The 26,927-nt window shown below is 37.0% G+C and overlaps 1 pseudogene; it reads left to right on the forward strand.

The window, feature by feature from the left end:
* Nucleotides 1-2,036: 2,036 nt before the first annotated feature.
* LOC132124632 (retinoblastoma-like protein 2) lies at nucleotides 2,037-23,735 on the forward strand (annotated as a pseudogene).
* The last annotated feature ends 3,192 nt before the right edge of the window (nucleotides 23,736-26,927 follow it).

Genomic DNA, 26,927 nt, shown 5'->3' on the forward strand with positions numbered 1-26,927 from the left:
GCATGTGCAGGCATGTTTGATTCGGTCAGAGGCCAGCAGGCTCACACACACATGAACACACAATCCCATCTCATCTGCAGAGTCACTGGGGTAATGCTGCGGGTGAGTTTGGCTTGTTGAACAGGGATAGTGTAGTTGTTTGTGTTGAGCTGCAAGATCAGCCATGCTGCATAATTTCATCAGAGGTTGAAGGTAATCAAGTAGAAAACATGGTGAAAATCAAAAGAGAAAGAGTTAGAAATTACATTGTGCTTTATAATATATAAAATCTAATTGTGATTAGACAGGAGGCACACTATAATGTGTGGTGAAGTTTTATTTAACTGAAACAGCACAGTCTAAAAATCAATATTCAGATTAAAGAACTGATATTGATACAATTATTTGAGTGTATTATTTTCATTTTTACAATATTGTAAACATCACACACACACACACACACACACACACACACACACACACACACATTAATACTAAAATAGTTATTATTATTAAGTATTGCTTTTAATTATTGAAAATAACATTTCAAATTTCTTGAAATATTGCCTGGATATGGTGTTAAATGGTTTCATAAGATTCACACGATTTGTAATATTTCCACTTCCACTTATATATTAACTTTTATTTTTTTTTAGCTAATACAAATGTTTCTGCTGAATTTGTCTTCACTTCATCTTCAGAAGCAAATAAACACTTTTATTCAGAGACATTTACCTAGATCCTGTTTTTCAACTGCAATCTGGCCAAAACAGTACAGGATGTCAGATTCAGATGTTCGAATATATATATATATATATATATATATATATATATATATATATATATATATATATATATATATATATATATATATATATATATATATATATTAGTGCTGTCAACGTTAACGCGTTAACGCATGCGATTAATTTTTGTCTGGTTTAACGTGTCAAAATATTTAACGCAATTAACGCAGCATCCGTATTTTCTGCCATCCGTTGGCTAGCTTTACATTATATGATCACGCTCTTATTCATTTAAATGCTTTTAAACATTTCAAGCGCGGCAAGACAAAAGAGAATGCGCTGTCTGTGAATGCCCTTATGTGACACACACACACACACACACACACACAATGCATAGACAGGGCGCCAGAATCCAGTTCTCTTAAGCGCTTGAACTAACAATAAACATCCCAAAGTGCCAGTTTTGTCGATTATCCTCATAAGAGCAATCTTAAATGATTTATATAAAGTCTAAAATGAACAAAAAGAGTTGTGAGAGAATGAGGCGAGATCCATAGACAGTATATAAACGGTGAGATCCGCGTGTCTGTCTGCTCTTAAAGGGACAGCAGCCAATAAAGCTTCCTGTCAGTAAAGTTAAAGAACAAAGGGAACAGAGAAAATGACTCGCTGCTCTTGACTAAATAACTTTTGTAGCTTTAATAAGGATTAACTATTTAATTTATAGTTTATGCAGTGCAGACTGCATATAACTTTGATAACTTTATTACATTTCTGTATATTTCCTAACTGTTAAGACAGGAAGGGCAGGAGTAAACATGACATTTATTATGGGTTTATGTTAGCATTGTTTTAAGTTTACTTAAATTAAAAACTGTTATATTTTTGAAGCCTAATAATAAATGTAAAAAAAAAAAAAAAAATCAGTAGCTGTATTAATATCAGTAATACTGGCCTTCATTCATAAAAAGATGTCATTTAAACAAGTATTTAAATTTAACTGTGAAATTATTACATTAAAAAATATATTAAAAAATGTACAAAAACATTTCTTTTTTTATTGCGATTAATTGCGATTAATCACAGAAAAAATGTGTGATTAATCTAGTTAAAGTTTTTAATCGATTGACAGCACTAATATATATATATATATATATATATATATATATATATATATACATATATATATATATTTTTTTTTTTTTTCATGTAATCTTTTGAGCAATTCATAATCCTTCAAATCTAAATAGAGCACACATTCTTTTCTACACAGGTATATTCTGAGAAAATATTTTATAAGTAAATTGTGAAATTCAAGCCTAAAAAGCCTAGCTCAGCAGAGCAAGAGTATGACAGCTGAGTGCTTTACTTCCTCTTGTGCTGCGTGAGTCACTTAACAATGCAACCGGCCCAGATGACAAGTCAGGACTTGTCTGTGTTTGAGTAAAGATCAGCAGGTCACTGAGGCTGATCTGTGTCCCTCTATATTCTGTCATCATGGAGCAAAATCCCTCATTCTGCTGAACTCAATGCAGGGAAAAGAGCCTGCTGCTGGTTAAAGATGCAAAGTCATGTTATCTGGGGAATAAAATAAGAAAATGCATGTAAGTACCAAGTGCAGCAGACTTAATTCAGCTTAACTTGATGTTGTGTAATGGAAATCTAAAACATATAGATGTGAAAGGTGCATAGTGCATGTTTTCTGGCCTGCAGGTACAGCAGCATGCATTCAAGTGAGTGACATTTAAAGTAATATTTGGGAAGTTAAAAAGGCTGGCATATTTGTTTGTTTGATTATTTGTAAAAACTGTGTCTTAGCAATTCAGTCAAATCACAATGGAAATTGAAAGTATTGCATTGAATGCATTGCATTGTTGTTTTTAAGCACTGTAATTACAAGGCAAGTCAAATGTATTTGTATAGTGCTTTTTAAAATACACATAATTTTCATGATTATTAGGTTAGAGCTGAACAGAAGTAGAGTTCATATTTTGTATATAGACCACCCAGCTAACAGTGAATGTTCTAACAACTATTTTAGGTTATATAAATGTCAGGACATTACATTTAATGTTGATGGAACGTTCTTATAATTTCATCAATATTTGATATACATTCTGATAACGTTGAGAGAAAATATTCTTAGAAGAGCATTCTCATTTGCTGCTCATTAATATCAGTAAGGTAGTAGTTAAGTTTAGGCATGCAGTGGGTTAAGAGAGCTAAAATATGGTTATGCAGAATAGGTCATTAATATGTAGTGCTGGGCGGTAAACCGGTTCATACCGAAAACCGGTGTATATTTTCGTTACGATGTTAATTTTGAATATACCGCCATACCGGTGTATTTAATTACTCAGCGTTCGGAACAAACGTTATGCTTTCGCCACGGCCACGAAACACTGTTTCACACAGTCGTATTAACGGATTCCAGCTGCATGAGGTTGCGGTCCATCAGTGTGTTCAAGGAGCGGTGCTCTGCAGCAGTGCAGCGATTGTTAATGTACTGAGTCTATTTTTGCTGTGCTGCAGGCGCTGAATTAAAGTGAAAACACATTGTTCGCGGGAAAAATGAACATGGATTGACCAGGCGGGAAGGAAGTCGACCGGAAGTTGAAGTGGGCCGCGTGCCGCCATCTTGTAGCAGAACTTCACTTGCGTTAGCATCCCATTGACTCCCATTCATTTTGGCGTCACTTTGACAGCGAATAACTTTACATCTGAGGCGTTTAAAGACTCCATTTGTCCATTATTTATTTCTAAAGATACACGACAATGTATAAAGGGCTCCATTACCTTCTATGTTACATTATGGCCCCGTAGAAACAGTTTTTGAATAAATAGGCTAACGATTGCGTCATAACCACTCGACTCTCTGTCGCACAGTAGAGAAATTACCGTACAGACAAGAGGAGGAGCTCGCAGGAAATCGGGGAGCAGTGTTGCCAGATTGGATGGACGATTTCCAGCCCAAAAGCTCACAAAAACCCGCCCACTCCAACAAAAAACCGCCCAAAACTTTAACTAACAAAATAATGTGATACAACATGTCAGTCAAAGGTGTTAAGAGCCATTTTAACTCCTCAAAACTAAATAATAAATAATAACGTTAGATAAATTTCCCATGTATCAAATGGTGGCAAATACATTAAAGACAATTACCGAATATGATTAAAATAGGTTATGCAAGCAGTCACCGTCAAAACATTTGATTGATTTACAATTGATTTACAGATACCCTCGAAAAAACATATGCATTATTTTCAATGTCAACAGTCAGAATTTAAATGCATAAGTGTCCAATATAAGTGATAGGAAAAAGCACAAAAATTAGGTATTTCACACTTGTTTATGCACACATATACAGTCAAAACTGTGTTGTCATTCATTGATAAATACTGTATGAAAATTAACAACAACAATAATAATCGCCATCCGAATCCATGAGTTTATCACTGAGGTGTTATGTAAATTTATTTTCACAGCGGTCCACATGAGAAACAATACCGCCCTAATAGGGGCTTTAGTCTTTTGTGAAGTTCATATTGTAGAACATTACATTTGCACAGTCAAAACTAAGAAGATATACCAATCTGTACTGTTTAAAAGATAAAAGACAAGATCGTTTAGATATAGATTAGATATAAATAGATTATGTTATAAATTAAATAATTTAATTATGCTCTATTTTAGGAGTTGCAGTAATATTAGAGTCTTGGTGTCATCTTTCCCTCAACAGGTGTAATTCGCGTTTTGAGTGTTAGGTTAAACACTCTCCCACTCTTTACCATCAATGTAACATATATTTAGGCATTATGATCACTCATACAGTTCATACATTTAAAATTAAATCCGTTATTGCTCATGAATCATCACGTGTGTCTGTAGATCACTAGTGATTGGCTAAAAGTACGGCCGCGACGTCCACATCAGCATCAGCACCTCTGCACTGCAGTTTATAACAACGTGATGACTGTTCGGATGCAGTATATGCACACTTGAGCTTGTTTGTTAGCCAATTAGCCTATACAATTTATATTTTTGAAAACCGCCAAACAGACCCCAAACCAGCCCAAATTTTGTCCACCCGCCCAAGACAATTTTTACCCGCACAATCAAATTCAAAACCGCCCAATTGGGCGGGAAGCCGCCCAATCTGGCAACACTGTCGGGGAGACATCAAGAGAGAAGCCCATAGATACAAGCCCTGGCGTTACATTTTAAAATACTATACAAAATAATTAATCAGAATACTTACTCCTGCTCACTCACGCCAAAGAACTCCCCGCTCAAGCTCGCCGTCTCTGCAAGATTAACGATGGCAGTTTGCACGAACAGCTACTAGAAGATTTACATCTGTCAGACAGGTTGCTGACGTCATCAAGCTTAGTTTGAGTCTGCGCGTCAGAAACGGAAGTGCTAAAAATCGCTAAAAATGGGCTCCACTTGTTTCAATTGAGTTCCATTGGTCTATAATAGAAAATGTTGTGTTTGTGGACTAAACAGACGCGGATCAGTAGAGGACTGCAAACACGTCCTGTGTGAAAGCACAATGAGTCCGTGCTGTGGACTGCATATGCACCGCAGGCAGATTATGCATATATAATATCCATTTTATGCAAGTGCTGTCGGGCTAAAATTGTCGCCAAAGGCGGCAACACGAGCAATTTGCTCCAGCACCTTAGCCGCAAGCACTTCTTGGAATATCAATCAGCAGAAAATGCATTGTACACCTGATTATGCATAAAAAATAAAAATAAAAAACGTCATAAACCGGAAAACCGGTATAATTTTAAAAAAAAACGGTATATAGATTTTTGGTCAAACCGCCCAGCACTATTAATATGTGCTTTATAAATACTAATAAACAGCCAATATGTTAGTAAAGTGCATGCTAATAGTGTGAATTGGTCCTTAAAATAAAGCATAACCATCATTTTTACTTAAAGAACAATCTTAAAACTTAATGTTTGTAGAACAACTTTCTCGTAACACACTTAAGATGTCATTTGTACTTAATGTATATTCTAAGAAACATTTTTGTAACCTTTAAATAACATTTTTACTATGATAAGAAAACATCTCCAGGTTACGTATGTAACCATGGTTCCCCGAAGGGAACGAGACGCTGCGTCAGTAAACACTAAGGGAACGTCCCCAGCATGACCACGCTTTGAATCACATGTGTAATCAGTCCAATGGAAGGACGAGACGTCATAGGCAGGTGACATACTGTAGCAACCAGGAAGCTATAAAAGCATGTAAGGTGGAACCGGCATCAGCTTCTAGGAATGAAGCAAGCGCTCGCAGGGATGCCGGAAGTGTCTCGTTTCCTTCGGGGAACCATAGTTACATACTTAACCTGGAGACGTTCCCCTTTGGGAACTTCCCATAGCGTCAAAACGCTATGGGAATGAGTATGCCCACACTGCCAGTCTTAAAAATCCCTGCCCAGTGTGGAAGCTAGGCCAAGAGAACAGAAGAGTCTGGAGTGGTTTGCATATCTAGGCCATAGTAGTGATGTGTCATTCTTGAGTGATTCGTTAATTTTGAATGAATCTTTAATGTGACTCAAGAAGAATGAGTTGTCTCGGGGAGTGATTCGTTCAGTCGCGCATGCGCAATATTCGATAGGTTCTATTCTGCTAGTAGTAATTCACCTGTCAGTCAATGCAGTCTTGAGCCGGAAAGAGAATTGATTAGTTCATAGTCCGGGTCTTCGGGTTTTTGACTCGTTCCTTAATCACGTGACAGACCCATATGCTAAACCCAATGCAATCTGAGCCGGAAAGAGAATTGATTAGTTCATAGTTCGGGTCTTCGGGTTGTTCGTTATTTTGTCCCATGACGTGACAGCATTGGCTATTAATTAATTTACAACCTTCCTTACAAATGGGTGCATAGTACTTATTATTATTTTTTAATGATATTTATTATTTACTCTTACAGTTACGTGATGCATTTCTGGTTTGAAATTGTTGCTTTTAATTTCTGTGATGATGGTACTTTTCCGTACCGAATGTGGTAATAAAGAGTTGGTTATGCTTTAAATTTTGTCCATATGATGGCAAAATCACTTTAATTTGTTTGTTTGTATGTTGATTACAATGGATTCTAATCTTTAAAAATCAATACTTTATTTATAACAGCGTTTTATTTATTTAAAAAATGATAACACACCACAGATCCTCAAGATACGGAAACAAAAACAGTGACACATGTCAGAAATAGCATACGGGTCTGTCACGTGATTAAGGAACGACTCGACCCGAAGACTTGTCAGACAAGATGTGAGGTGAGCTAATCACAGACTGAAGACCCAGGTAAAGAATTAATTAATCTTTTCTGTATCTTATAGCATTTTAGTTTTGTGTTGTTTGTAGTGTGATCAACGTTTGTGTAAGTACTAGATGTGTTGGCGAGATAACGTAACATTTTATTTACATTTTGCTAAAATGAACGTCATGAACGAAATGACTCGGAAAAAGATTTGTTCATTTTGCTGAACGAGACTCAAAAGTCTTGAGTCGATAAAATGATCTGAACTTCCCATCACTACATAGAACCTGATGAACGAGAGGGGCGTGGACCAACCCACAGTGTTGGAGATGTCCTGCATAGACACACCTGCCAGAAAGGCCGCCACACTTCTAATTAAGTGAGCCTTGACCCCCAGAGGCGAGGGGAGATCAGATGACTCGAGGCTATGGAATTGCATCATGTTTTAGATGAAGACTATCCAGCAAGAATGACTGTCTGTAGAACTGCCTTCCGCTCCGCTAGAAGCACCACTTTGACTCTAAATTCTTGGGAATACGAAAAGTGACACTCCCAGAAATAGGAGATGGAACACGGTAGGTTGGGACTGCTCCCGCCCAGAAGCCCCTGCTGACAACCTCAACCTCCTCGGAGGAAGATGTAACATACGCATTGCCTCGGTAGCGCGTGAGCCGATGGTCACGCAAGCAATATCAGTGTCCCTGGAGAAAAATAGCTGCAGCAGTGAGCTCTCACTCATAGGGGGAAGAAACCACAATGTGAACCCCGAGAAACGGAACCCTGAGAGGGAACGCTAGATCTGAGGAAAGTGGGTGGAGATAGGGAGAGCACGTCTCCAACCCATCTGCCAGATCATGTGCGATGCCCGTGATCTCAATCGCCACTGTGTCTCAGCAGCAGCGGGATCAGAACTGCAAGAACACAGGCATGGACATACACCTCAGAGCGTGCCCAGAATAGAGAGAATAGAGCGTTTTGCAAGAGGAAAAGCTCAATCAGCCCACTTGAGAGCTAACTGTGCAAGCTCTGCTCCCCTCACACGACTGTAAAGCACTGTACAGTAATAATATACAGCAATATACAGTAAAAGGGCTAAACTAATGTCTCATTCATTCATTAATTCATTCAATAATGCTTCTCATTATAATATTAGGCATAATATACTTGTGAAACTGGCGCTTGTACAACTGGTGGCGAGCTCATTGATGCCCTCCACATCAGCCTCCTCGGAGGAAGACAGGCGGAGCGTCGAGCCCTCTCACTGGGGGAAAGAACTGCAGCATGGGCTTCCAAACCCCAAGAGCGGGCACTGGATCTGCTGGGTGAGGAAGAAGATAGGTACTCACCCGACTCCATTTCCTCCACTGGATCCATATGCGAATCCCACGAGCACAGCCGCTGCTCCACCTTGGCGAAAGCATGGATGGCACCGGGAAAAACGACGGTAAAGGATCCCTCCTCAAAGAGATCCTTCTGAGAGTGAAGCAAGGCAGTAACAAATGTTCGCCATGCGGGCAGTCAGCTCCCTCAAGAGCTGAGTCTGCATGCTTTACTCCCAAGCAAACAACGCACAGACTGTGTGTACCCCTGCTTGTGATGAAGCGAGTGCAAGGAAGAACACACAGCCTAAAATGCTGTCCACATTCACCCTTATTCTTTGTTTTCTCTGTGGCCTTAGAAATTGTTTCTACTGTCTCACAACTCACAACAGAGATTTTGACTGACACAACACAGAATGCATCTCTGAATGACAGAAAGCTGATGCAAGTTCCACCTCACATGCTTTTATAGCTTCCGGGTTGCTATGTCACCCGCCTATGACGTCTCGCCCTTCCATTGGACTGATTACACATGTGATTCAGAACGTGGTTGTCACAGTGTCTGGGTTGTGTTCCCTGGGTTTCCACTAGATGTCCTCCTTTCCCACGGTGTCTGTCACTTTATGAACTGTCTGTTCCCTTATTTGGTCACCTTCCTTGTTTGGGTTAATTGATTAGTCCCCACCTGTCTCCAGTTCCCTCATTACCTTCTGTGTATTTATACCCGGTCTGTCTGAGTATGTGTCACGGAGTCCTTGTTGAATGTTTAATTCATGTCCGTCAGCTCTTGTCCTTGCCTTGTGTTCGTGTCTTGTTTATGTTTGGATGGATGTTTTGGTCTCGACCCCTGCCTGGACTGTTTACTCTATTTGGATTACCCTTTAATAAAAGACTTTCTTGCTATTGGTTCTCTCTCCGTGGTTTCCTTGTATCACCGGTCGTGACAGTGGTCATGCTGGGGGCATTCCCTCAGTGTTTACCGATGCAGCTCGAGTTCCTGAAGGGGAACTGAATATTTCAGTGTTTCAAAAGTATGTTCCAAAAATGTTTTTATAACCTAAATTTCTAACCTGGGAAGCAATCAAACACTTGAGATTTGCTTTGAATTAGTGCTGTCAAACGATTAATCACGATTAATCGCATCCAAAATAAAAGTTTTTGTTTACATAATATATGTATGTGTGCTCTGTATATTAATTATATATATATATATATATACATATATATATATATATATATATATATATATATATACACACACATACAGTATTTATTTTGAAAATATTATTATTTTAATTAAGTATTTTCATGTTTATATGTATGTCCATATAACTTATATTATAAATAAATATATTTTATATATAAAAAAAAATTTCTGAAATAAATGCATGTGTGTGTATTTATATATATACATAATAAATATACACAGTACACACACACACATATTATGTAAACAAAAACTTTTATTTTGGATGCGATTAATCAAGATTAATTGTTTGACAGCACCTCTATGAATATAGATTGCTGTAACGACTCAATGATTTCTTTGCATTGTACACGCTGGTACTGTAACTCTTGAAATGAATTAAACAGTAATTGATAAATCCAGGCATTGTGGCCTAACAGCATGTTGTTGTTTCTTGAACACTTTTCCTGTTGTTACAGTAAAGTTGGCCACCTGTCTGATTGATATACTGTATGTCTGCAGTGTGGTCAGCAGTGTTTTCCTGCTCAGCACTTTACTGTAATATGTTTGACAGATTGTTTAGTTTCAGTTCATACCAAAGTTAGTATAAAGTTTCCAATCAGAACCAAAAATGTGTTAAGTCGAATGTCATAAGAGATCCTTGTAAAACCACCTCTGAAACTCTCATATCATATTATTGATACTTTTTAACACCTTTTTACTCCTCTTTAATGTATGGGGTGGTGCTGGAGGCCAAAGGAGCAAAGGAGCATTTCTGGAAACCCTTCGTTAAGAAACTCTTTGAGTGCAAAGTACTGGAAATACACCAGACATACAGTATGATGTAGACTACAGTCAATATGTTTTTGAAAGAAGTCTTTTTGGCTCACCAAGGCCTTCAAGATGATCAATATTATATTAAAACAACAATATGCAAAAGCAGTATAATATAGTGAAATAGCTATTGAAATTTAGAAATAGTTGTTTATTATTAAATCAATATCTTTAAAATGTAGTTTATTCCTGTCTTCATTCTTTTTAGTGTCACATGATCCTTCAGAAATCATTCAATCATTCTGATTTTCAGCTCGAAAAACATTTCTGATTATTATCAATGTTGAAAACAGTTGTTAATATTTTTTTTGTGGAGTGATACACAGATTTTAGAGTAATTTACCAAAAGGGACATTTATAATGTTACACAAGATTTCGATTTAAAATAAATACTTTGAAAAAAAGCATTTTTTGTTCATCAAAAAATCCTGAAAAAAGTATCATTATAGTTTCCACAAACATTTCAAAGAGCAAAAACTGTCTCCAACATGGATAATAATAAGAACTATTATTAATAACTGAGTACTAATAAATATTCACCAAATCAGCATTTTAGAATGATTTCTGAAAGATTTTGTCACACTGACACACAAGAATAAATTACAATTATATATATATATATATATATATATATATATATATATAATTATTATTACTTCTTTTTATTTTTTTTTATTTTTTTATGGCAATAATATTTTACAATATAACAGTTTTTACTGGATTTTTGATTAAAAAAAAAGAATAAACAAATAGGTAAATTCAGCCTTAGTGAGCATAAGAGACATTACAAAAACATTACCAATTTAAATTAAATTATTAAAATTAATCTTTAAATTATTCTGGTAGTCAAAAGATTTTAAAGTTTACATGATATCATCCAACATTGTTTCTTATGGAATATTCAGATTATGGCATGTTAAATCATATTTTATGTCTTGAAATTTTATTATGATGTGGTTTGATTTATTATTATTATTGTTTATTGTATTCAAATTGTTTGGTATAAGCAATTGTTTGGTATATCCCATCTTTTCTCTTTTGAGGGGGAAAGAAGACACGCTGACAGGTTTTTTGGAGCCAATACATTTTGGTGACAGTCTGTGAGTGTTTTTTTTTTTATTATTATTTTTTTTCAATTAAATACTTAATTAAATAGTTTACAGCCTCCTCGCTCTCTCTGTTTCTTCAGTGCTTCTCTGAACTGTGTGTATGAGGAACACGTGTTGTCATCCGGTTCTCTGGATGAGAGGGTATTTCTGAGAGAAGCGGCCAGAGAAGACATTGGCAGCCCAGGAACGACTGACTAACCCCCTCCAGAACTCAATGACAGTAAGTGTGTCCAACAAACATAAATATGCTTAAAAATAATTCTCAGTGATTAACAATCATGTTATCAATAAATATCAATAAACTTGTGGGGGGTTTTTCACAGGCATCTGCTCTGAAAGTGTCCACTCCTTTGACAGGAAGGAGGTACGTGCCAGAAAACAGTGTGGGTACCCCTGTTTCCACGGCCATGCAGAGTGCGGGCCGTTTGCACACTGTGCTGACAGGATTCAAATACAGACCCAGCATTAGACTCAGAGACATATTCAGGTGAGCCCAAGGTAGCTTTTGTGTTACTCACAATCTGCTGCATACACTTAAATACAAGAAGCAGAGTACCTGTACTTACTGTCGGTTGACTAGAACCACTACAATCACATTTACTGTAATCAGATGGAAGGTCCTTTTATTGATTCCACTGTAATTCCAACAAGCTTTAATTCCAGAGAGTCCAGTAAAACGGTGATACCAGAGAATCCAGTACAACTATATTTCCAGAGAGTCCAGTAAAACGGTGATACCAGAGAATCCAGTACAACTATATTTCCAGAGAGTCCAGTAAAACGGTGATACCAGAGAATCCAGTACAACTATATTTCCAGAGAGTCCAGTTAAACGGTGACTCCAGAGAGTCCAAAAAACTGCTCAATTGAGATCCTTCCTGCAAAAAAATGATCTGTATGAAGAATTTCAGTCAGGTTTCAGGCCCCACCATAGCACAGAAACTGCTCTTGTTAAAATTACAAATGACCTTTTTTTGCGTCAGATGAAGGCTGCATATCATTTCTAGTTTTACTTGATCTTAGTGCTGCGTTCGACACCATAGATCATGACATACTCATAGATCGATTACAAACCTATACAGGTATTCGAGGGCAGGCTCTAAGATGGTTTAGATCCTACCTGTCCGATCGCTAACATTTTGTTTATTTAAATCGGGAGTCATCTTATTTATCACCAGTAAAATATTGAGGGCCACAAGGATCCGTCCTAGGTCCCCTTCTATTTTCAATATACATGTTGCCCCTTGGTAATATTATTAGAAAATACGGGATTAGTTTCCACTGTTATGCTGATGATACTCAGCTATATATCTGAACGAGACCAGATGAAACTTCTAAATTATCTAAGCTAACAGAGTGTGTTAAAAATGTAAAAGATTGGATGACCAATAATTTTCTCCTGTTAAATTCGGATAAGACATAGATATTAATTATTGGACCAAAAAACACTACACAGAATCTTGTAGATTACAATCTGCAACTAGACGGATGTACTGTTACTTCCTCTACAGTCAGAAATCTGGGTGTTATATTAGACAGCAATTTGTCTTTTGAAAATCATATTTCCCATGTTACAAAAACTGCATTCTTCCCTCTTAGAAGGACGAGAGAGGACCAGGTCTGGGCTTTATTTTGTGTTTGTGTTTTTTTTTTTTTTGTGTTTATTTTATTATTAAAGTTTTCATTTGAATTTTTGCCGGTTCCCGTCTCCTTCCTGTGATTATGAAGTTTATATTGTTACAATGTGATTCCAGATAGTCCAATAAAACTGTGATTCCCAAGAGTCCAGTTAAATGGGATTCCAGGGAGTAAAGTAAAACTCTTCCATAAACAGTGTTTCAGATAGTCCAGTAAATCTGTAATTCCAAAGAGTCTAGTAAATCTGTGAATCCAGTAAGATTTTTGTCCAATGAATTGACGTAATTCCAGTTATTTCAATATAAATATTTTAGCAGTGATTAGTTAACTGTGTATTCCAGTATTCCACCTATGAACTGATTCCAGTGATTCCAATGAATTGTGATACCAGTACAAACATTTGTTCAATTGAATCATGATCACAGTAAAATGTGATAGCACTGTTTCCAGAAAAAAAAAATATGACAAAAGCGATTCCAGTATTTTCTGATTACAGGAATTCAAGTAAAATGTGATACTAAAGTTTGCAATGAACTGGGATTCTAGTGATTGTGGCTGCAGTGATTCCAGTGAACTGTTAAAGTCACAGTGAAATTTTCTGTGCCCAGGAATCATTGATGTTTTCTGTTTGTGTGTAACAGATCATGTGTAAGAGACCCCAGTGAGTCCATAGCAGCCAGACTGAAGGAGATGTCAGAGATTTTTCTTAAGAATTATGAGGAAACAGGAAAAGATTACAAGACTCTGGCTAGAGGTAGGCATGTTCATACTTCCTTATGTCATATTATTCTCTTTTTTTTTTCTTTAATTTGTAGCTCAAGGCTTTTCTCCACAATTCAAACAATGGTCATCTGTTCATTGATCCAAAAAAATTGGGGCATCCCTTTTCACAGATGTTGCAGTGACGTATTTTTGCTTGGCTGAGGCACTTTATTACAAATCACTGGAAGTGATCATCAACCAGGAGAAGAAACGACTTGGAGATATGGACCTGTCTGTATGTTTCATCACAAATCAAACTATATGCCTTAACTAAGCAATGAGGAATGCAAAACTATTGAATATTAGCAGCACACTTTACGGTATTCCGTCTGCTGAATGTCATATCGTGTCTCAGGGCATTCTAGAGCGAGATGTGTTTCACCGGTCACTGATCGTCTGCTGCCTGGAGATCGTCACCTTCTCGTATCGACCACCGGGAGAGTTTCCCAGAGTCCTGCAAATCTTTGACCTCCCTGCTTATCACTTTTATAAGGTAGACGAATATAGAGATAGAAAATAAACATAAAATGGTATGCATTCATTCATAAAAGTCAAAGCCTCTCTATTTTGTTCACAGGTGATTGAGGTGTTGGTGAGGGCGGAGGAGGGTCTTTGTCAGGAAGTAGTTAAATATCTAAACCATGTTGAGGAGCAGGTATTGGAATCTTTGGCATGGAATGGAAACTCTCCACTGTGGGAAAGCATCCGTGAGGCCAAGAACTGCATTCCTGCCTGCCAGGAGGTCAGAACAATATAACCGCTTATAACCACATTAACTTGATCAGTGACTTTCTTGAAAAAGAAGTAAAGTTTAGGATACTTTAAAACTGTACAAAAATAATATGATTTAAAAGAATATACTTTAGCGTGAAATATATTACAGGTAATGTCTCCTCAACACCTGGAGGACAGTTCAGGAAGCACCACACACACTCCCAACAAAAGTGAGTTCAGCAGTAATATCACCGGAGCAGGAAAAGCTGACTTACTATGAATGAAACAAGCACTGTGTCTAAATGCAAGATGATGTCTGTACATTTATTGAAACAAACCGAATGTGCATATTTTAATATATGTTGTTTCTTTTTTCAACTGCAGGTGGTTCTCCCTCCCCTAAATCTCTCCATGACCACTACAGCTCACCCCCTACAGGCACGGCCTGTCGCCGCCTCTTTGTCGATAGAAATTCAACCTCTGAGTCTGTTCAACCTGTCAAAGTGGCTCAGCCGTCTCTGGTCAGCCCCATCCCAGCTGGACAGACTGTGGTCACCATGGCAACAGCTACTGTCACAGCAAACAATGGCCAGACGGTCACCATACCTGTTCAAGGTGCAAAACTATCTACAAAATAGTCCGTTTATCATTAGTACCTTTATGAATCTGTCATTCAGTAGGTGATGCCACAGAAAACCCCCATTGATTCTTTAAAGAAAAAAAATACCCGTAAAAAACAACACACATATCTATACATTGCTATGATCATAAGATATGCTGCTGCTTCGTGCATAGGCATATAGTATATAAATCTCTAAGCAGATCTAGACAGGTGGTGCTGGGGGAGGTGGAGGGTTTCAGAATAATGACCAGCTTACAGCAAACACTGAGCCAGACTATGTAAATGTTGACAAATCAATCTCATTGGCAGAAGGAGCAGAGTCCATGTATGAAATTATCAAATAAAATAAATATATTTCTGTAAATTATTTGACAATTATTGATCTGTAAAGTATGTATAAATATTTAATTTCTAACAGTAAAAATACAGAATATATTTAGCAAACATTGTATTTCAATTACAGTTTATATTTTTTACATCTTTGTTTTCACTGTTTGCAGGAATAGCAAATGTGAGTGGTGGCATCACATTCATCCCAGTGCAGGTGAGCGTGATGGGTCAGAGTGGGGGGGCACTGCCAACGCTCAGTACCCCGACTCTGAAGGGCACCCTGACCACACAGCAGCTGACAGAAACGCCCACAGCCACAGTGCTGAACAGCCCAAGCCCTGCCAAACCGGACAGGGAGAGGCCTCATCAGGGAACACCCACCAAACGAGCACAGAAGACTGGCTCCCTTTGTCTGTTCTTCCGCAAGGTACAATAAGATCTGTTCTTCTGAAACCCTCCACCTCCCCAGCACCTCCTATCTACATCTGTTAAAGCAGTTATTTGTGACTGTTTATGCAGCGGCAGTATATCTAACAAGCTCACAGCAGCGTGTCTATTAGCAGTAGCAAGTCCAGCAGTGTGTAGCCAATCTAGTCTTCCAAAAGCCAAATGTATTAACAAAGTGGAAAAACTTTAAAATACGGATCCTTCGTTAATAAATAACTAAACAGGAACAAATGAGTAACACAATGTTAACAATCTAGTAACTACAGTTAACTAACAAGTAACTCTGATTAACGAATTAGTAAGTAATAGCACACAGATTTAAGTGGTAGTTCACTATTACCTAATCAATAACTACTATTTTTGTAATACTTCACAGAGAACTACTGAATGTTTTACAGATTTAAGTGGTAGTTCACTATTACCTAATCAATAACTACTATTTTTGTAATACTTCACAGAGAACTACTGAATGTTTTACAGATTTAAGTGGTAGTTCACTAATAACTAATCAATAACTACAATTTTTTAATACTTCCCAGAGAAATAATGAAAAAAATTCACAATTCATGCAAAACTTAATAACTAATGCAGGAAAAATTACTAGCACTAGATTAACATTACTGCTAGATACTGTACACTAATTATCAATATGTATTAGCGTAGCAGACTTATTATTTGGGAAAGCTGTCAATAATTAGCCTATGCACTGCTGTCTTTTAGAGAACTATTCATAAACTAAATAGTTTTTAAGAATTGTTTTTATAAATGCACTTGTCTGGAACACTTACCCTGTGGCCGATTTTCCGGAATTCCTCTGGACTGGCTTTGAATAACTAATTAACTAACTAAATAATAAATAATTATTTAACCTACCTCTCAAAATTTTTTTATGTATGTCTCTTTGTTCATATATATATATATATATATATATATATATATATATATATATATATATATATATATATATATATATATATATATATATATATATATATATATGTAAATATTTGTGTGTGTATATATATCCTGTGAATGATTAGATGATTCTACCCTTTCGGGTTGGCTCTTCATTAGTAACTACAGCATGGAATCATGATAACTAGTAATGACTCAAGTGTTAATGCATAATTTTATAGGACTTACAAATTATTTGGATCCGTATTCTAAAGTGAAGACCATGTTAACTAACTAGTAATGACTCAAGTGTTACTACATACTTCTATAGGAATTAATAGTTATTGATTAGTTATTAGTGAACTACCACTTAAATCTGTAAAAAAAATCAGTAGTTCTCTTTGAAGTATTAAAAAATAGTAGTTATTGATTAGTTAATAGTGAACTACCACTTAAATCTGTGTGCTATTACTTATTAATTCGTTAATCAGAGTTACTTGTTAGTTAACTGTAGTTACTAGATTGTTAACATTGTGTTACTCATTTGTTCCTGTGTAGTTATTCATTAACGAAGGATCCGTATTTTAAAGTGTTACCACATTGTCATATTTATCAACATGCTTAAACTGTTCAGAGGTTATCATAATAGAAATATAAAATATAATAGATGTCATTCAATCCTAAATAATGCCTCTTTCCCCCATCAGGTATATCACCTTGCTAGTGTGCGCCTTAGAGACTTATGTGCTAAACTGGACATCAGCGCAGATCTGCGCAGGAAAATCTGGACATGTTTTGAGTATTCGCTAGTGCACTGCACCGATCTCATGATGGACCGACATCTGGACCAGCTCCTCATGTGTGCCATCTATGTCATGACTAAGGTATTTAAACGTTATTTATAGGTATTTATATAGGTATTCATATGTGTATTTATATGTAATTGGTCATGTTCTAGACTTCTGTAGCAGTTTTTGTCCCACAAATTAAAGTACAGTTTAATCTCTGTCAAAATCGCATGTGTGAAATCAAGGTTGCATGCTACAGTGTGTCACACGTAACTTTTTATCAAAGAGTAAGAAAAATGGCTGCTTTAACTGTTTTGTCCATTTGTTCAGGTGACAAAAGAGGATAAGTCCTTTCAGAACATCATGAAGTGCTACAGATCTCAACCTCGGGCCAGCAGCAGCGTAAGTGTATCTTCAGTGCATCTGTACAAACAGTAAGGAAGAAGTTAACATGACAAAGATTTTAATAAAGATAGTATCTCAGGTGTACAGGAGTGTGCTGATCTCTGGAAGGAAGAGACGCCACTCAGGAAACAGTGAAAACAGCCGCAGACAGTGCTCACACACAGAGGGAGGACAACAACAAGGTAACACACATAATTTAGAGCTTTTGACACTGGACAGTCTGCTATTTTGGTGGAATGACATGTCTAACCATTGCAAAAAAACAAATTACAAATTTTATTTATTTGTATTGATTTATTGATTGTTACACCATATTACATTACATATTGTGTTTGAAAACATCCCAGAGTGATATTGATGTTGTTTTGTTAGAAAATATATATGTTGGTTTCATAAATTTTGAGTGTTTTTATCAATCATGTGACATAAGTCAAAGTAATTAAATTAAATTAGCTGATTTCAAAATTGATACTGGGAATTTTCAGATTGAATAGTCTTATTAATTTCATATTTTCATATTTAATACATCGGGTTTCTTGCATCCCAGCGGTATTTCTGTAGTTTATTCATGTAAAATGAGAAATGTAAATTAATTTCTCAATTATTTTAAGAATTAGAAATGTGCAACTGTAGTAATAACAGCCTAATAACACGGTAACATTCAAAACCTTTTTTTTTTTTTTGCACATTTACTCATTAATGAGAAGATAAAGCCTGGTTTTAGTTGAAAAAATATTTAAGTGATGACTCTTTTATAGGCTGACAAACCAGCAGGTCCAACCAGACCCGGGGATGCTGAAATCGTTTGCAGGTTGTGAATTCATTACAATGACTTCCTGTTTTTCTGTTTTGCAGCCAGCGGTGAGAGCAGTCCAGTGTCCATGAGCTCCAGCAGCACTCTGCTCATTCCCCAGCCCAACTGTGCCCCATCCACCCCGACCCGGGCCCCTGGGGGCCCCCAAGAGCAGGAGGAGGAGAGGGGAGACCTCATCCGTTTCTATAACCAGGTCTACATCAAACAGATCAAACAATTCGCTCTGCGTTACTCCAGCAACTCGCTAAAAAACGGGGTAACTATTGACTGATTCACAGGAAAATATCTGAATCAATAACACAAACTTCTTCAAATTCAAAGACAAAGTCAAATTCTGCTTTAAAGTAGCTGTCAAACGACAAGTGTCATTATTCCTCTCCAGTCAGTTAAGTGTAGATTCAGATTTATATCTGCAGATGTGTGTGTGTTTGCAGGCTGAAGCTCCGCCCCTATGTCCGTATCCGTCCCTCCGCATTGGCTCTCCACGCCGGGTGCTCCTGTCCCACAATCACTCCATCTACATCTCTCCACACAAGACCGGCAGCCCAATTACTCCTCGAGACAAGATCTTCTACTACATCAGCTCCAGCCCATCCAACGTAAAAGAACAACATGCTAGAGCCTGTCCTCCAACAAAAAACGACCATATAGGTCGTAGCATTTATCGTAGCAGGTCGTGATTTATTGAGCATATACATTTTCGTGCATATCCGTTCCGTGGGATCGAACCCATGATAGCATGATTACATATCAAGGTATAACGCAATAATCTACCAACTGAGCTACACGAAACACAAACCAGAGTGCAAATAAAAGAATACAAAACATTAATATGAAAACGACGTTTTGCCGATAGGGGCGCAATTGTAGTATACGCTCTTATGGGTCGTATTTCAGGGATTTGGACAAACGACCTATCCACCTTATTCCTGGGGGCGCTGCTGTAGAAATGATTATGGGTGAAACTTCCGGTTAGATAGCGGAAGCAGAAGTAAGCTAGTTAGTCCCAGTGGCTGTGCTGCGTGAAGTAAGTCTTTCTAGAGTAAAAAAATAACTGCAATTTGAGAAATAACGTTACTGTTTTATTTTATTTTTATTATTTTGTGTTTATTATTTTGTGTTGTATTATTTTACAATGTCGTTGCGGAGCTCTGGTACCTGGTGCGCTGTTCGCGGCTGTACTAACAACCAGACTAAGCTAAATCTGTGGCTTCAACAACAGTGTGTTGAACATGTACCCAGAACAAAGAGAATGTTTTTGTGACAAACGGTACAGTTTCCATCGCCTACCAACAGACGAGGAATGCAAAAAAATCTGGCTGAAAAACCTAAACTTGAAGAGACCACCCAAAACACTGTATGTGTGTTCATTTCATTTTGTCGACAAAACGCCAACGGAGGAAAACCCACATCCTACTTTGTGGTTGGGCTACGAAAGACCATCAGAAAAGAGACGTCGGATCCTCAAAAGGATTGACAACACGAGAACATCAGGTATGATTTCAGATGTAGGGAGGACACAGCATTGTAGTGCTTGTCCGGTAACGTTAATGTTGATGGCAACAAGTTAGTTTGACTACTTTCTGTACATCTTAAAATGTAAAGCAGCTTATGGAACGGATTGCAGGGCAGTATGTTTACAGTACACAGTTTTTTAAGTGTAATAAAAACGCTGATGGAGTTTTGATAGAGAGAAACAAGAAACAATTCTAGTTTCACTGTTATTTATTTAATTAATCGACCTACTAATCTGTGTCAAAATGATATGATGCTGCCATCTTTCTAAAGTCATTTTTACAACCCTGTAAATTGGCTCCTAATCTCAGATTTCAAAATAAAATAAAAATTACCCCCTCTACAAAATAGTGAATTATTCAGAAAATATAATTCTATGACATTTAATATTTTGACTTTAATCACTATTTATGTTTTTGTCTTTCTTCAGAAAAAAATATATACAATATCAAAAAATTTAGCGGGGGAAGTTTCTGAAATTTGTTTGATTTGACACAGAATTACCCTTCTCAGAAACTAAAGCTAAAATGCATATCATAAAAACTGAATGTGTTAGCAGCACAATTCAATAATGATCAAGTGATTATATCTCTAATGCCCTAATAACTGTGAACTGTATCGTTACCCTCAGATGAGCTTGATGGGTCAGAAGAGATGGATCGAGATGAGGAGCCATGTTCTACATTAAAGCCCTCCTGTGATGCCCAAACACAGTGGTCAGACCCAGAGATGGAGGACCACACCTATTCAAAAGGGCCAACCATCACCTGCAGAGCGAGTACTACACCATCCCCAGAATTATCATGCCCTGTTGCAGATAGTATTTTGAAGAGTGATGCAGACTCCCTCTTGTATACAGGGATTCCACTCATTGCGTTTCACACCCTTGTAACCTGCCTACAACCATTTGCTCCTACTTCTTCATCCATGCCTGTTGTGGACCAAATCCTATTGACCTTAATGAAACTAAGGCAAAACTTTGTCATGGCTGATTTAGCACGGAGATTTAAAACATCGCAAGGTCAGGTCAGCAAGACTGTTGGAATCTGTAATCGACTGCTCAGAGACTGTCTTACAGAAAGCCAAAAACCTGAACTCTAGAAGTGAATCATACAGCCACTACTATGCCAACAACACTGTGAAATATTTAGTGGCAATTTCTCCCTCTGGAATAATCATGTTCATTTCAGATGCTTATGGTGGCAAATGCAGTGATCGGTACATCACACAGAACTCAGGGTTTCTGGACTATTTGCGTGCTGGAGATGAGGTGATGGGGGATCGTGGTTTCACAATCAGGGATTTGCTGGAAGAGCGTAGAGTGAACTTAATCATTCCAGCATTTACACGCAAAGGATGCCAGCTGACCAACGAGGAGTTAACGCATACACGGCGCATTGCTCACGCCTGCATTCATGTTGAACGGGTAATAAGGCGTCTGAAGGTGTACAAGATTCTTTCGCAAACAGTGCCAATTAGCTTGGTCCCAAAAATTGATAAAATGCTCAAGATCTGTGCTGGTCTAGTGAATTTAAGAGGTGAGCTTATTTCAAGTGAAAAGTGAGAACGAGAAGACATTTTTTATTGCACTCCAACACACACACACACTCACACACACACACACACACACACACACACATTAATTTCACTTTTTTTTTTATGATACAGTACAATGTATTATCTAACTTTTGTATCCAACACATGTAATAAACCTTTCTAATGCCTTGCGCTTTTAATACTTTTTCCTTGTTTTTATTTTAACTACATTTTTGTTTTCCTATTGATGCTTTCATTCAGTACTCTTGATGTTTGTGTTATGTACAAGTTATATCTCATATATTTATACCATGTCCACACAGACGCGTTTCAGCCTAAGCCATCATCAGTGTGTGGTGTGAAACACCAAAAGGATTGCTTTTTAAACATCACAGGTGAACCCCATCAACATCATCCAATCATCTGCACCGCCAGGTGCATCAGGTTACCAACATTGTAGTTTATTAGTAGGTCATAGTCTGGCCTGGTTTGTTGTGTTATTCCTTGTGTGTTTCTACAATGTTGGTAACCTGATGCACCTGATGGTGCAGATGATTTGATGATGTTAATGGGGTTCACCTGTGATGTTTAAAAAGCAATCCTTTTGGTGTTTCATACCACACACTGATGATGGCTTAGGCTGAAACGTGTCTGTGTGGACATGGTATAAATAAATATATGAGATATAACTAGAGAGTGTGATCTTTATTTGATAACTTCTTTAACTCGCACCCATAAATGATTTGGGAGTTGAGCGTGCCTGTTCTCAGTACTATGTACAAGTTATAACACCTGGCATCTGCTTACTGTATTTTCAAAAGATCCAGGTATTTAGGGCAGAGCTTCAATTTCTTTGCAACAAAATCATCCACTAATCTTGGAAGCATGTGTGAAAAATAAAAATTATATATTTTTAGTCAAATGAAATGTCTAACTGAGCTCACTGAAGTAATGAATACATGTTTATTAACGAATAGGTTATAACAATTTATTAAGATGTAACTGACATTACAAAACTATCCAAAGTATCAACATTTTACCTTCCAAAGTATTGCAGCTGCGTGGCTGCAAGATCGCCCTGGTCCCGCAGGCCTGGTGATGTGAAACTTTAAGGCTCTGACTAGGCTCTACGTCTGCTTTAAGATAGACAAGATTGTGTCCCACCTCCTTTAACAAAACGCGACCGACTTTGTTGCTGTGGAAGTACTGATAAGCCTCGGAGCTTTTCAGATTGTTCATCGCTTCATCGTCCGTAGCAACGGAGTCAATAAAGTAGCTAAATATACTCGTGTAAGTTATCTGAGGCCACTTCTTCAGATCGTCCTCCCATCCCTCAACAGTAGAAGGCAGAGGTATAATAACATTATTCTGTTTGAGGTGTAACAAGCTGTGTTCCCACATGTTTAAATTACCGCTTATGACCGTAACCATAGAAAACGCCGGTTCCGGTTCAGTTACAGTACGCACCGGAAGTCGCGCCCATAATTCGCGCAAAACGTCATGGGGCGTAGGAATAGTGTGGATACGAGCGTATTGGTTGGAGGACAGGTTGAAATGCTATCATAAAAACATTTCCTGTTCAGATTCACTCTTCAGATTCATCAAAACGTAGTACTTAAACTATTTTTCACTTTATCCCTCAGCGGCTGCGAGAGATTAACAGCATGATCCGAACGGGCGAGACGCCCACCAAGAAGCGAAGTATCACCCTGGAGGAAGAGCAGCAGTCTCCCGCCAAAAGGCTCTGCCAGGAGAATCAGACGCCTGCAGGATGTGTCCAACAACCGAAGCTCCTCCCACTGATGAGTCCACAACATCAACACATGTAAAGATACAAGTCACCCAAAATGTCAGTGTTTTGGATTTTTAGTCTCGAAATGTTCTGCCCACACAGCAGCTTGGACAGAGGTTCGGATACTCAAATGATCATGTTTGAATGTGCAACTACAGCCAAGCCTGTATTCTAGAGAGCACAACAGTCGGGTTCTGGAAGCAAAAAAGCCATTCATGTTCTCCATAGGGAAACTGAATTTAAACAAAAATGTATAACCTTCAAAGAGAGATCTATTTAACGCTCAGAAGTTTTTAATTGATGCTATATGCTATTGTTGAAGCCATCACTTATGTTTTATATAATCACGTTTAACGGTGGAATCCCAGGTGAGAAACTACATTACCCAAGATACTGTACAGAAAATTCAACCAATCAGAGAGTCGCAATGAGCAAATCGCCACAAGTGAGCAAATTCTGAAACTTCTGTCATAATTTTCGTGTTAATTTTGTTAACAAAGACAATCACGAAAAATGTTCATTGACCAGCTTTTTTCCCATGACTAAGACGTGATAAAGACGAGATGATACTAAGGTCAATAAATTATAACTATGACTATATCAACATGCAGTTTTGTTGACGAAATAAGACTAAATCTTGACTAAAGTACTTTAGAGTAAAACTAAACTAAAATGTTGACTAAACTAAAACTTGACTAAAACTAAGTAGGATAAGGTTGACTAAATATGATAAAAACTAACAAGGAGATTTTAACATAGGACTAAGGCTAAGACTAAAATGGAAAGTAGCTGACAGAATGAACACTAATTTGCTCACCCTCATGTTGTTACACACCTGTATGAGTTTCGTTCTCTGTTGAACACAGAGGATGTTCTGAAGAATACTGGAAGTCAATGGCTTACCGTCTACTGTTTGGTTACTTACAATCTTCAACAGAAGAAGAAGCTCATAAGGGTTTGAAACGGCATGAGGGTCAACAAATGATGACAGAGTTTTAATTTTGGGGTGAACTAACCCTTCAAGCAAAGAGAGGAAACAAATGTAGCAGCAATTTATCTAAAACGAGGGGGTGGATGAATAAGTGGTAGGAAGTCATTATTAAAGGGGTCATGTAATGCGAGTTTAAGTTTGCCTTGTTTTTGGAGTGTAACAAGCTGTTTGTGCATATATAACATCTGAAAGTCTTAAACCCAAAGAGATATTCTTTATAAAAGTTAATACTCGTCCACTCTTTAATAAAACGTCTCACGCCTCCACAAAGCTACATCACTGTGTGGGGAGATTTGCATAAACAACACACAGATGTTTTTACGAAAAGAAAGGATGTGTAACTTAAATTTTTGGTGTAGTATTGTTGTCGTGGAGATTCGGTGTGTTTCCAAATATGGTAAGGGGCGTAACATTTCCGTCATACGCTTGAGGAACTCAGCCAATCACAACCCACTGGATAGCTGGCCAATCAAAGCACAGCTTTTCAGACCGATGAGCTTTGTAAAAATCGACGCGTTTCAGAAAGACTGGGCATAGAGGAGAAACAATAATGTTCGATATGTGGAGAATAATGTGTTTTTTTAAGCTGCGTCACTGCGTAAACATTGCATTACACCAAATACACAAAATAATGTTATTTTTAGCATCGTCATATGACCCCTTTAAATCCGTTATCTTGTTGTGTTTCTCTGCATGTCGTGTTTGGGGCTCCTTCGGATAAAAGGATTTGTCAGAATATCTAATTTTGTGTTAAACAAAAAGAAAGTATGGGACTTGAACGACATGAACATTTCATCTCCAGGAGAAAACATTTCTTTAAAGCCATTTTTAATAAACAGACAAGCTACAAAAAGCTTATCTAATCAATCACAAGCAAAACTGGTCAGCTATGATCAACCAGTGATCTCAGATATTTCTGAAGCTAAAAGAGTATTTTGTAGACATGTTGGCATGTGTCATAAGACTGAAGGAGATTTTTAAGCACTTAATGTCAGATGAGTTTACCATGTGTGTTTTATAAAGATTTATTTTTCATAAAGAGTTTTATAATGTTATATATTTATGCAATTTTTCGAACTGTTGTTTGTTAGATGAATAACATCAGGTTAACAATCATGTTATTAGTAGAAGGTGAGTGCTTTTTAATATATTTATTTGCCATGTTGTTCTCTGCATGTATTAGACATGTTAGAATCTTATTTCCTCTTCAGTTCTGAAAGGAATTTATTCAATCGTTTCTGCTTGTTAACATAAGATCATATTTCCTTCCCTTATTTCTGAAAAATTATGTGATTGTTGCAAGTGCCTTTTGCCTTTCCTGATAATCTATCTCTCTGCTGTAGTGAGAGAGCATTAAATTATCATCCAACATTAATAAACATTTTTATTTTTAGAAAAATGGCCTCAAGTTGTGCTATTTTAGTCTACATCAAGTCTACTCTGTTGTTTTTAACCAGGCTATAGTCTGAAATATTGACTAAATATTTGATCCTCTCAGACTGTGTCCAAAAATCATGGAACGTTTGCTAATGCAGTGATATTTTAGTACTGTATACTATACACTTATTATATATTTATATAGTTTTATTATATATATAAAATATATATATAAAAATATTTTTTGTAAAGGTTTAGTGCTTTTTACAATTATTTATAACGTTTATAAAGTTATAAAAAAAATGAAATGTATGATTTGCAGTGTAGGCTTATTAAATGTTTTACATTATGGCTTTCAAATATATTAAATGACTATTTGTAGGTGATATCCCATCGGTTTTTTGTTATATAGGAATTGGGGATAAAATAAATAGTGCTTTGTTGTCTCTGTATAATACATTTTTCCCAGCAGATGGAGCACTAGAGTTATGGATATTATGGTATTATTATACCTTTACAAACAGGCCGGTTGAGGCCTGTAAAAGTGACTCATGCAGATGCTTCTAGTGTAATCAAGCTTTACTATAATTAAAGATAGTTTCTATAGATAGATGCATGTAGATTAAAAATTATTGAATTTTCTAGTTATTTCTCAAATCTACATCACAAGCACAATAGTGGATGGACTTCCTCATCTCCTCTCAAAGACTGAAAAGGGACAAAAACTAACAAATGCTGTCCGAAAATAAAACAATTAGGTGCTTTTAAAATTAATTACATTAAAATACAATATAAAACCAGAGCAGGACAGGGTCTGTTCTTTTATTATAACCCAAACAGGGCAGGAATG

The sequence above is a fragment of the Carassius carassius genome, chromosome 43 (genome assembly GCF_963082965.1).
Source record: "Carassius carassius chromosome 43, fCarCar2.1, whole genome shotgun sequence".
NCBI classification, from domain to species: domain Eukaryota; kingdom Metazoa; phylum Chordata; class Actinopteri; order Cypriniformes; family Cyprinidae; genus Carassius; species Carassius carassius.